At 42.7% G+C, this 10900-nt stretch overlaps 1 pseudogene; it reads left to right on the forward strand.

Annotated features, from left to right (window-relative positions):
* Positions 1 to 7390: 7390 nt before the first annotated feature.
* On the forward strand, positions 7391 to 10588 carry LOC136355667 (uncharacterized; annotated as a pseudogene).
* Positions 10589 to 10900: the final 312 nt, after the last annotated feature.

A 10900-nucleotide genomic window follows, 5' to 3' on the forward strand; every position in this document is an offset into this window, starting at 1 on the left:
TAAATGAAGCAGCAAGATAGGGAAAGACTAAAAGATTTTTCGCAAATAAGAGATGATTTCTAACGCTTGGGTTCTAGGGCTCGTCCTAGGGTCAAGGAGGCTCTAATACCAACTTGTCACGACCGGAAATACCCCAACAAGTATTCCATACGTGCATGCATTATTCCTTGTCCCAGGAGGCAAGGTACACAAAAGTTGATACATTTCAGAGTTTAACAAGCGGAAGCGTAAATAGTTAATTTATTATATGGGCGACCAAAGGCCCAGCACACGAAGACAAATGAAAAACAGCGGAAGACTAGGGCGACGACCACAGGCACTTGACAACAGTCACAAGCTAGACACCAAAGCCTTCGTCCTCCAGGAACTCCTCTTCTGGTTTGGGGGAAAATTGAGCAAGATTGAGTTCAACCATAGTACTCAGCAAAGCACACCCACAAATGCAAGATAAATGCAAGGGAGTACAAGGGGTAATAATATAGGGGTTATGTTTTGCAGTAAACAACATTTAAAGACACTTAGTTGCCAAAGCCATTTCACAAGCACGATGTCACGCCCGGAAATTCACTAGTAATTTCCGAACTTATTTGTGCATAAAATCCTCGTCCAGGAATCAGCCGAGGTACACAAACTGACAATTTAATATACAGATTCATCAAACTAACTAAAACGATAAATACTTACTTAAGAGGCACTTAGTCCTCACCATGAAGAAAACTGCAGCGGAAAATAAAATCTAGCGAAGCTCCGGCTCCACTCCCACAGGCAGCTCAACTGGGGTATAAGCCAAACGTCTTCCCCTTCTGGATCCTTTTTCTTCAACTGAGGTTGATTGATTATTGTAAGAATGAGCATATGACATACTCAACAAGCCACACAGCAAATATGCAAGTGCACAAGGATACCAAAGGATGGCATAATATAGGCTCATTTGCAAAAGCAGCATTTAGCAAAACATTTAAGAGAAGTAAAACAGTGGAGTAATTAATCAGAAATTTTAATCAACACTGAACAACACACTCATGCTGCACAGGCCCAACCATCCTGAACAACCATACCCGGCTGAACAGATCTAACTCCAAACCAGGAGCTAAGCAAATTATTACCCGGTATAACATCCATAATTATTGTGAGAGGTGTGAGACTAATCACGAAAAACATTGCTCAACCCGCCCATAACCGCGGGCACGGCTATTCGAATAGTTTTACTCTGGCCAGAGGTGTACCACTGTACCCACAAGACACAGCCTCAACATCATGTCTACCATGCGTCGCGATACTGGAAAGTACCCGAATAGAGGCTGTCACAATACCCTCTGCACAACACAACTCACCACAGTGCACCATTCCTGGATCATAATCACCCCCTTATAAAACAAGGCATGGACTCCCCAGCGACCCCCGTGGGCTTATCTCCGCCACTTCTCAGTCTGGTGCTCCGCAATGAATCATGTTATACAAAAGGTAAAGCCGTTGCCCACGCTGGCTTGTGGTTGGCACGGTTAATGTTTCACAACAGTAGCTCGCGAACCGGTCCTTAATTGCCATGAGCACGACTCTCAAAACCATGTGCTCACAACCCACCATTATCAAGTTTTAGTTGGCAAGTAATTAATTAACCAATCACGATTGACCATCGTGAACTATCATTAAGCCATCATTAAATAATAGTGAGTCATAAGTTATCCCAATAGTATGCTAATGTTTTTAAGCATGGCTAAGCAATTATATCTAATATCTAGCTGAACCAATATATAAAGCTCAACTAGTCAAGTTATAATAACCCAAGGTATCAAGGAATAAAGTAATCAATGCAAACAGGCCATAACAAAGGAATAGATTCACACCACCCAGTGACATTCGAAAATAAATGCACAGTTGAAATAAATAGAGAATTTAAATATAGGATCAACATGCTCAAAGGGTTGTTTGGGATCTGTGTGACTTGCCTTGCAATAATCGGTCTTCAATTAATCTTCTTGAATACTTCCGGCGCACTCACGAACCTTCGCAACGACGGAAACGACAAGCTAACACGCAAAACGAAGAAAAAGACTAATAAAAACCAAATAAATAGTACATATAAAGTAAACAAACATGTAGATCATGATTTTAGATGAATTTAGCAACTTGAACCACTCAAAACCGAGTTACGATGATTTAGTTATGAATTTCCGAAGATTTAATCTATTAGAAAAACAGGAAAAAGAAAAACGATGATGACGTCATGATGACCTCATCAATGGCGATCCTAGAGCTATACAATATTGTTAATCAAGATCGTGAACCCGCACGAACCTGCCTTGACCCAAGGCCTATGATGTTTTAGACCGAACTAGTGGCCAGACCCAGGTCCCAGCTCGTCCCAAGCCAACCCAGGCCAACCATTCACATTTTAGTTGTTAAGCAAGTTTTAAGAAGTAAACCACTAACTTGGGTACATTGCTAGGCTTGCCCATAACCGAGGGCGCGGCTATTCGAATAGATTATACTCTGATTAGAGGTGTACATCTTTACCCACAAGACACATCTTCCTCACGTGTCACCACGTACCACATACCACCACGGCATACGGACGGAAGACGTGACGTAGTTTCCAATCCATCCTAGCCATAAACAAGAGTACCGACCCACCCCTGCCTACGGCCGGAATCCTAGGATAGATAGGCCAGGGTTGAGCCCCTAGCAGCAGAACACCGGCCCTGTGCCCTGACATCTCGCCTAACGGACACCGGCCCGTGTAGCCTTCATGTGCCCTAGAGATGTCCATCGGTCTCTGACTTCGTCCATCTCTATCCGTGTACTTCTATCTATGACTAGACTGAGCTACAAACTAAGCCTCACCCATTAGACATGTGGAAGTACGGTAGTGCTATACAACAGAGGCCCGAAGACCGGTCCTTATGGTGGCCGAGGTGCTCCTAGCAAAACCATGCACCTCGAGCCCAATTGTTAACGACCAAATTTGGTAAGCTATGAATCAGGTTCAACATTGGAATCGAAGTGGATTTGACAAGGGATCATATTCGGAGAATAGAGTGAGCATCGGCTGCGATGGCATCGGCTGGAGTTTGAATCGGTTGAGATTGACCGAATAAAAGATAGTCGATGTAGCCGACATAGCCGATTTCATGGGGGCAGTTGTGAAACTATCTATGAAATCGATCAACGTGCTACGCAAGGATTGCCATGATAGGAAATTGCATCTATTAATTAGGATATTTTAAATAGTTTCCTTAGAGATATGTTTTGGCAAGGATCTGCCGTAAAGATCTGTTTGTATCTTAGAGTTTGTTAGAGTCGTGTCCGGCAAGGACTCATTATGTAATCTGGGTATAAATATGACCCAAGACCATATGTAAAAACCTAAGGACAATTCAATAACACTTTTCGGTGCATCGCCACCCTTTTTATCATTGTTTCGACGAGTTCTTGCTTTCGGGTTGAGCTGCATCGATTTCGATCTTCAACTAGAGGTAAACTTGTCATGGCGGCTTGCATTCTCGGGATTAGTGCTTCCATCTTCATGATACTCTAGTCTTGGTTACGTAATATATGCTATATAATCTTTATCGATATCACCATCTAATCTTAAGCCGGCTGACATCTATTATTAGAGAATAGCCGATACGATTAGATAGCGATATTAATCCAGATTATATAGCATATCTACCATCTCGTACGTGTTTTCATCAACATGTTTAGATATTGTGTTTATCTTTATGCTTAATGATGTATTGGTTGAGTTCGATCTATTAAGTAATACTTATAACTTCAATATCTATCTTGTCTTTTGATTATCGGTCAAGATAGTATCGGGGTTTCAGCCGATCTTGCCTGATTTAGCTACATCTAATCTATGTGCATTTATTTGATATGCTAGATCTGCCCTTTATGTTAAGATGTTATTACATTTAAAAGTATGTTATGCTTGCTGTTCAATATGCTTTGTTTGTTTTAATATTTTAATATAGAGTGGTATCGGAGTATTAGCCGATACATGTTAGATCTGTCTGATCGGCTATGCTATGAGCGTATATAATCTTATTTCTTGAAGTATCTTATTTCTTGAAGTATCTTTAAGCATAGTGATTTATACTGTCTCGACTTATTGTTCGATCTATCCTAATCACCTAGCTTAAGTATATTTTGAGAAGAAGATTATATATGATTGATATCTACAGTAGATTAGAGAGATTTAACCTTATCTTGTTTTATTTCTCACTACTGATTCAACATCGGTATAATGATTGACGATATGTCATCGGCTCATAGCCGATTGGCTTTCGTTGATAGATTTAACCTCGTTTTCTCTCGCTGTTTCTTCTTGTTGATTGCAGGATCAAATCAACTGGCATGCCTTTGAACCCGAGAGCGAGATTTAGGACCTGCACTGGAGTTAAGCAGATCTCCCAAGCCAGTGTGTGTTTTGTTGCATCAACACGCTTTTGGCACGCCAGGTGGGACTCGAGTTGCAAAGTTTCAGACATGGTGGACACTAAGGCAACCGACAGTAAGAAGGGCGAAGTTAATCCTGAAAACATAATCCCAATATCCATGGAAAAGCTCACACCAGAACAAAAGGCTGAATTTGAACTGATGAAAGACAACCTGCAGAATCAGTTCCTGCAATCATTCAAGCAAACTCGTTCGGGTGTCATCCAAAAGTACAAGCTGATGATGTCTCCTAATACTGATCCAGAACCAAGCACATCTAAAGGTGACAAGCCTAAGACTGATGGCCCCAAGGACGACAAGCCAGAGGAAGAGACGCCTTTAGAGTTCGAGAATTTTCAGGGTCAAATTGACTACGCTGTTCATCAGGCATTGATTAACCAATCGGGGGTATTGGTTAACACTCTCACTAACATAATCAAATCTGTGGTAGATGGGACAATAGCTGAGCAGCAAGTTAGAGGACCAACTTTTCTCCCTAATGGTGTGTTCCCTAATTACAGAGAATTGATAACTAAAAAACAGCAACCCATTGGTGGTGTGATTCTAGAACAGCCGACGACATCCTCATCAGCTTTTTGAAAGCCAGGTGCGTCATCATCAGCTCAAAAACAGCCAGTTGATCCTTATCTTCTGAGCAGACAACAGCCCCAGCATGTAGGGCACAACATTCCTCAGCTAACTCAAGAGCAGATTGCTGCAATGTTCAAGACCAACCAGCAGACTATTGAGCCGATACCGATGGGGCAGCAATCACCTATCATCCAACATTATCAGCCCACCGGTGCTCAATTTGCTTCTGGCCAGCCGATTCCTAATATACAGCAAGCTCCTTTATAGTTTGATACTAGCAATATTAATTTTCAATATCAACCTCAGTCACCTCAGATGCAGTATCGGCCAGGGGGGTCTCCTCAGCCTCAAATCTTGCCACCGTTTAATCAGTTTGAACAGGTTCAGCAGCCACTACAGAGAACACCTCAGCATAAGCCGTGGGCCGATATGATTGTAGATGTGATGAGGGATCAATTCGTCCTCAAGCCGAAGGACACTGGAAACTTGTATCGGCACCCTTACCATGAGTATTTTGAAAGAGTCCCATTGCCAAACCGATACAAAGTGCCAGATTTCTCAAAGTTCTCAGGACAGGATAATGTGTCAACTTATGAGCACGTCAGCCGATTTTTGGCCCAGTGTGTGTTGATGTAAAAACACGAGGACTGGGAGATCTGCTTAACTCTAGTGCAGGTCCAAAACTTACCTTTGGGTGTGCGAGCGTGCCAGTTGATTTGATCCTGCAATCAACAAGAAACAAAGACAAAGAAATCGTGGTTAAATCCATAAATGATAGCCGATCGGCTAGTTGCCGATGACATATCATTTATCTTTGAGCCGATGTCATATGTAGATCGATCGGCAGTCATGAGTAAGTAAGAAAGAACTAAATCTACTCAATCGGCTGTAGATATCAACAACATATAATCCTTACGTCGATATATACTTAAATCAAGTGATTGGGATAGATCGGTCGCCATGCCGAGACAGTATAAATCACTTAGATCGAAATATATATTAACAACGAGACTATATATGTTCATAGCATCCGATTAGATAGTCTAGCATGTATCGGCTAATACTCCGATACCACACTATATTAACATATTAATGCAAGTAAAATATACCAAACAGAAAGCCTAATATACTTAAGTGCAACAAGATCTTAACATAAAGGGCGGATTTAACATGTGAATAAAGCATATAAGATAAATGTAGTTAAATCAGGTAAGATCGGCTGAAACCCCGATGCTACCCTAATCGGCAACCAAAAGCAGGCTAGAGATTGTGATTCTAATCACGACTCATAAGATCAAACTCAACTGATGCAGCTATAAGTATGAAAAGAAAAACAATATCTAGACAATCAGGCCGTTGGATGTTTCATAGAGTGGTAGATATCTTATATAATCTAAGTCAACGTCGATACATAACCTAATCGGCTGCCTTCTAGTAACAGATGCTAGCCGATTGAAGGTTAGATAGTGATATTGCCAAAGATTATGCAAGATATATGATAACTCGACGAATTACATAAACAAGATTAGAATATCATAAAGATGGAAGCACTAATCCCGAGAACGCAAGCCGCCATAACAAGTTTTACCTCTATTTGAAGATCGAAACCGATGCAACTCAACCTGAAAGCAAGAACTCGTCGAAACAAAACGAAAGTAAAAAGGGTGGCGATGCGCCGAGATTGTATTGAATGTGTGTTAATTTGATTACATGGGGCTCGGGGTCTATTTATACCCAAGATCACAAAACATGTCCATATCGGACACGACTCTTATCTCTAACAAACACTAAGATACCATAATTCTTTGCGGCAGACTATTGCCCAAACATATCTCTAAGGAAATTACATAAAATATCCTAATTAATAGATACAATTGCCTTCTCAGGACTCTATCTATGTGTGGCAATCATCGTGAAGTACATCAACCTAACCCGACAACGTATGCCGTGTCATATTGTAAGATTCAGCTCAATCGGCTAACCATGTCCAACTCAGACTCTGCCAATCCTGATCACAGCCGATTCGGACTTCAGCTGATCTTTACTCTGTTTCCGGGACAATCGCTATCTCGAACTCCGTTTCGATTCCTTCTTCATCTCCGATACTCAGATTACCAAATTTGGTCGTTAACATATGCCCCCAAGTCCGGAATATTGGATAATGTTTCGGATTTGCCATACGTCGTCTCCGAGAGAAATCCACACTGTTACACAGTGTTTTAAATACTAACCGTCGTCCCCGAGAAACTTCACCCTGTTACTTCCGTTTTCACCGCTTAAGCCAACTTTGTCCTCTCTCTCTCCGGCGATTTCTTCGACGTGCAAGGCGATCCCCTCTCCGGCCAGATTTCCGCCTGCGGCGATGTCGTCCTCCGCCAGCCCGTCTGCCGCATCATCAGCCGAGTACGCGGAGGTAAGTTCTCATCGGCCAGATCCTCTTCTTTCGCATCAGATTGGTTTTCTCTTTCCTTATCTTGTTTTCTTCTTCTTTTGGATTCATAGCAACTCTCCAACCTGGTTACGATCCCAAGCCTATCGCATGAAAACCATTATTTTCTTGGTCCAATCGGCAATCTCGACCCCACTGAGTTCATTATTGGTGAAACCAATAGGATCCCTTTCAGACTAGCCAACCCAAACCTAGGCCACTGGAAGAACACTTTCAAATCTTGGCCATCTCTTGAGAAAACTTCACCCGAGAAAAGCTGGGTTACATGGTACAAGCGCGTATCGGCTAGTAAGCAAACACATTGGGACGAGATTGGAATCGGCCAAGCACTTGCCCTCACCATAGCAAATTCGGCTAAGGACGAACCCTTAATAGCCGCTGCCACCTATTTCTGGTCCAATACCATCAATGCTTTTTTGTTCAACAAAGGGCCGATGACCCCAACTCTGATAGATATCACCATGATCACTGGTCTGGATGTGACCTCATCGGCTAGCCCTATGATTCCGAACACCAAGAATCAGTATGACTTCAGGACCAAGAGCATAGGTGGTTGGTCTAGCTATGTGGCAGCATACGTACATGGGCCAAGGATCGGTCACTCCCCGAGAACATGTGGATTTTCTGCTTATGTGGCTAGAAAAATTCCTCTTCTGTGGATCGAGTTGTGGCCCCACAACCAACTGGCAGTTTGTAGCCGAGGCCCTAGAAACAAAAAGATAATTTCCTCTAGGCAAAATCCTCCTCGGCTACCTATACCAAATGTTGAATAATGCATCGGCCAAGATAGCTGTCGGCTCAGTGGTTGGAGCTGGTGGACCATGGTGGCTATTGCAGACTTGGCTAAATCTGATGGTCATGAAAGTCGTCAATCAGCCATCTGTGACAGAAGCCAAATTCCCAAGACTGGAGCCGATCACAGAAGATGATGGAGTAGAACGCACCCATCGTAGATGCATGTCTTATGGGGAGTATGCCTCCACACCAACCGATGCTGGAGCAAAGTTATCAGCTGAGCTCCTCAAAGATTGGTTCTGCAGCTTTTATGAGGGCTTTCAGAAAGATGCTCGATTTTGGTTTCCTTATGAAGATTCAGTGCATCTTGATCTCCCATCAGACTTTAGATTCGAAGATATCAACCATGAAATATATCAAAAGTCTAGAGAAGTCTTCTCAGCTGTGATCAACCCATGCATTCTTCCTGTCGGCATTCACCAAGGGAGGAACATTCAAGTCTCTTATGAATTTTATCATCCGATGAGTTCTGCCAGACAGTTTGGAATGGGTCAAGTCCCAATCGGCTTGTTCTTTGCTGATAAGATCCAGTGCCGAGGAGAAATTTCATCGACCCTGATGATGGATCGGCTGCTCAACATCCCAGGACCTCCTCTAGGCAGTATTGAAAATATAGAGCTGGCCAAATTTAGGAGCAGTGCATTTGACAGATGGTGGGGCGAATGGAAGCTGCTTCTGTTTCATCAATCGGCTTCTATGTACATGACAAATCTTTTTCCAGACATCATCCCTCAGGTACACCTTGACTTTATTAATTTCACTTGAATAATTGTTAGCCGATTCATAACTTGACTAATTTTTCTTTTAACTTGCAGACAACAGAATCCTCCCTTCCTCACCAGAGCAACAGTGGCAGGGACATAGAATATGCTCCAGGCCTCATTCCAAATGGAGGTGGGCCATCTCCCCCTGTCATCAGGTACCATGCCCCCAAGACTTCAAGTCTGCTCCAAGGACTTATTAGGGAACTAGCCGATGCCGGCAAGAAGAGAAAGACTTGAGCATCGGCTGTAGATCCATCGGCTCCGGTCCCAAATAAGAAAGCCAAGTCAAAGAAGACCAAGCCAACCGATGACCTGTCTGCCCTAGATCCATCCATCGAACAAGCTCTGGATGAAGAGGAGATTGAAGAGGATGTTGATCAAGCTGCAGCCGAAGTAAGCGATACTGAAAGAACACCATCGGCTTCACCCAAGCAAACTCCTCCAACCCCTTCTGCTCCAGTCCATTTTTCAAGGGTAAACATCTCTCCTCAATTCCCTTATGTACTTATTTATTCATAACCGATTGCTCATAAATTTTGTCTTTTGCAGAAAAAGAAGATTGCTGTCAAGAAGAAATCAGCAGCAACACAGTCCAAACCAGCTCCACCGGTAAGATTCTTTTGAAAACATTTCAATTTTAATCATAACCCATGTGGACTAACATTTCTTTATTCAGCCTCCTCCTCCTTCTTCGCCCCCTGTGCAGCATATGTGAAGTGAACGAACCCCATCGGCTGCAGGAAGCCACAATGTTGAGCAAGAGGAACAACCAGCCGCTCCTGCCATCCCAGTAAGTTTCCCTTTGACACAAGAACTTAGATCGGCTATATCTATTTGGCATCTAACTCTCTTTGAATTATTCTTGCAGGCCTTAGCCGATCTGTTCTCTTTCGACATCAAGGACTACATTAATGAAACAGAAGAGGACACCACTAGCAAAGCTTTAGCTCCCTTATCCGATGATGTGAAGAAAACTCTTGAAGACATCTCTCATTGGCTAGAAGCATCATCTCTAGATAGTTTGGTGGTAGACTGTGGATCAATTAGGACTCGGTTACATGAAGTTCAAGCTCTGATCCCGGAAGAACTAGCCGACGTCCTTACTCCAGCTGCTTATCTTGAACAACATCAATTCAAACTGGAGAAGGCCAAGCTGAGATTAGCCGAACGTCGGGAGCGCAGAGATATTGAAGCCACAATCCAGGCCAATCGGCAACTCGTGCATGAAGAGAAGTCCAAACTTGATCAGCTATCTGAGGGCCCGATCAAGTCTAATATTGATCGGCTTGAAGCTCGTAAGATTGAGCTCTTGGCACAACTCCAAGAATGCAACGCCGAATTGGATCTGGAATACGAAAAGCTAACTGATCTCCCGCAAGCTGTCGAAGAACAGAAGGCAAGGTTGAAATCAGCCATCAAAAATGTTGCTGACATGACCAAGTCCTTAAAAGTCATCTCTGGAACCGATGCTCAAGATGCCCAAGCCATTGAAGAAGTAGAACAAATTAGGCAGAGAGCTATATCGGCTATCCAGCGCTACTTGACTCAGTGACATTCTATAATAGGACTTAGTAAATTTTTGTAGTCGGCTAAGATACTCTAGTACTTAATTTAACTAGTGTTGATAAATTTTGTGCCGATTAATATCACTCCATGTCTTTGCTCAAGAATTTGCTCAAAAATTTTGCAACTTTGGCATATATGTGCCCCCCCTAATTTTACAATGTTGAAGGCATTGATAAAATTATAATTTGGACTAAGGGCAATATAACAATATCGGCCATTGTATATCGGCAAAACACAACCGATTTCTTCAAAAAAAAAACAACTAAGGGCGATATAACTATATCGGCCATCTCAAGGC

Source organism: Oryza sativa, chromosome 3, assembly GCF_034140825.1.
Source record: "Oryza sativa Japonica Group chromosome 3, ASM3414082v1".
Taxonomy (NCBI): Eukaryota; Viridiplantae; Streptophyta; class Magnoliopsida; order Poales; family Poaceae; genus Oryza; species Oryza sativa.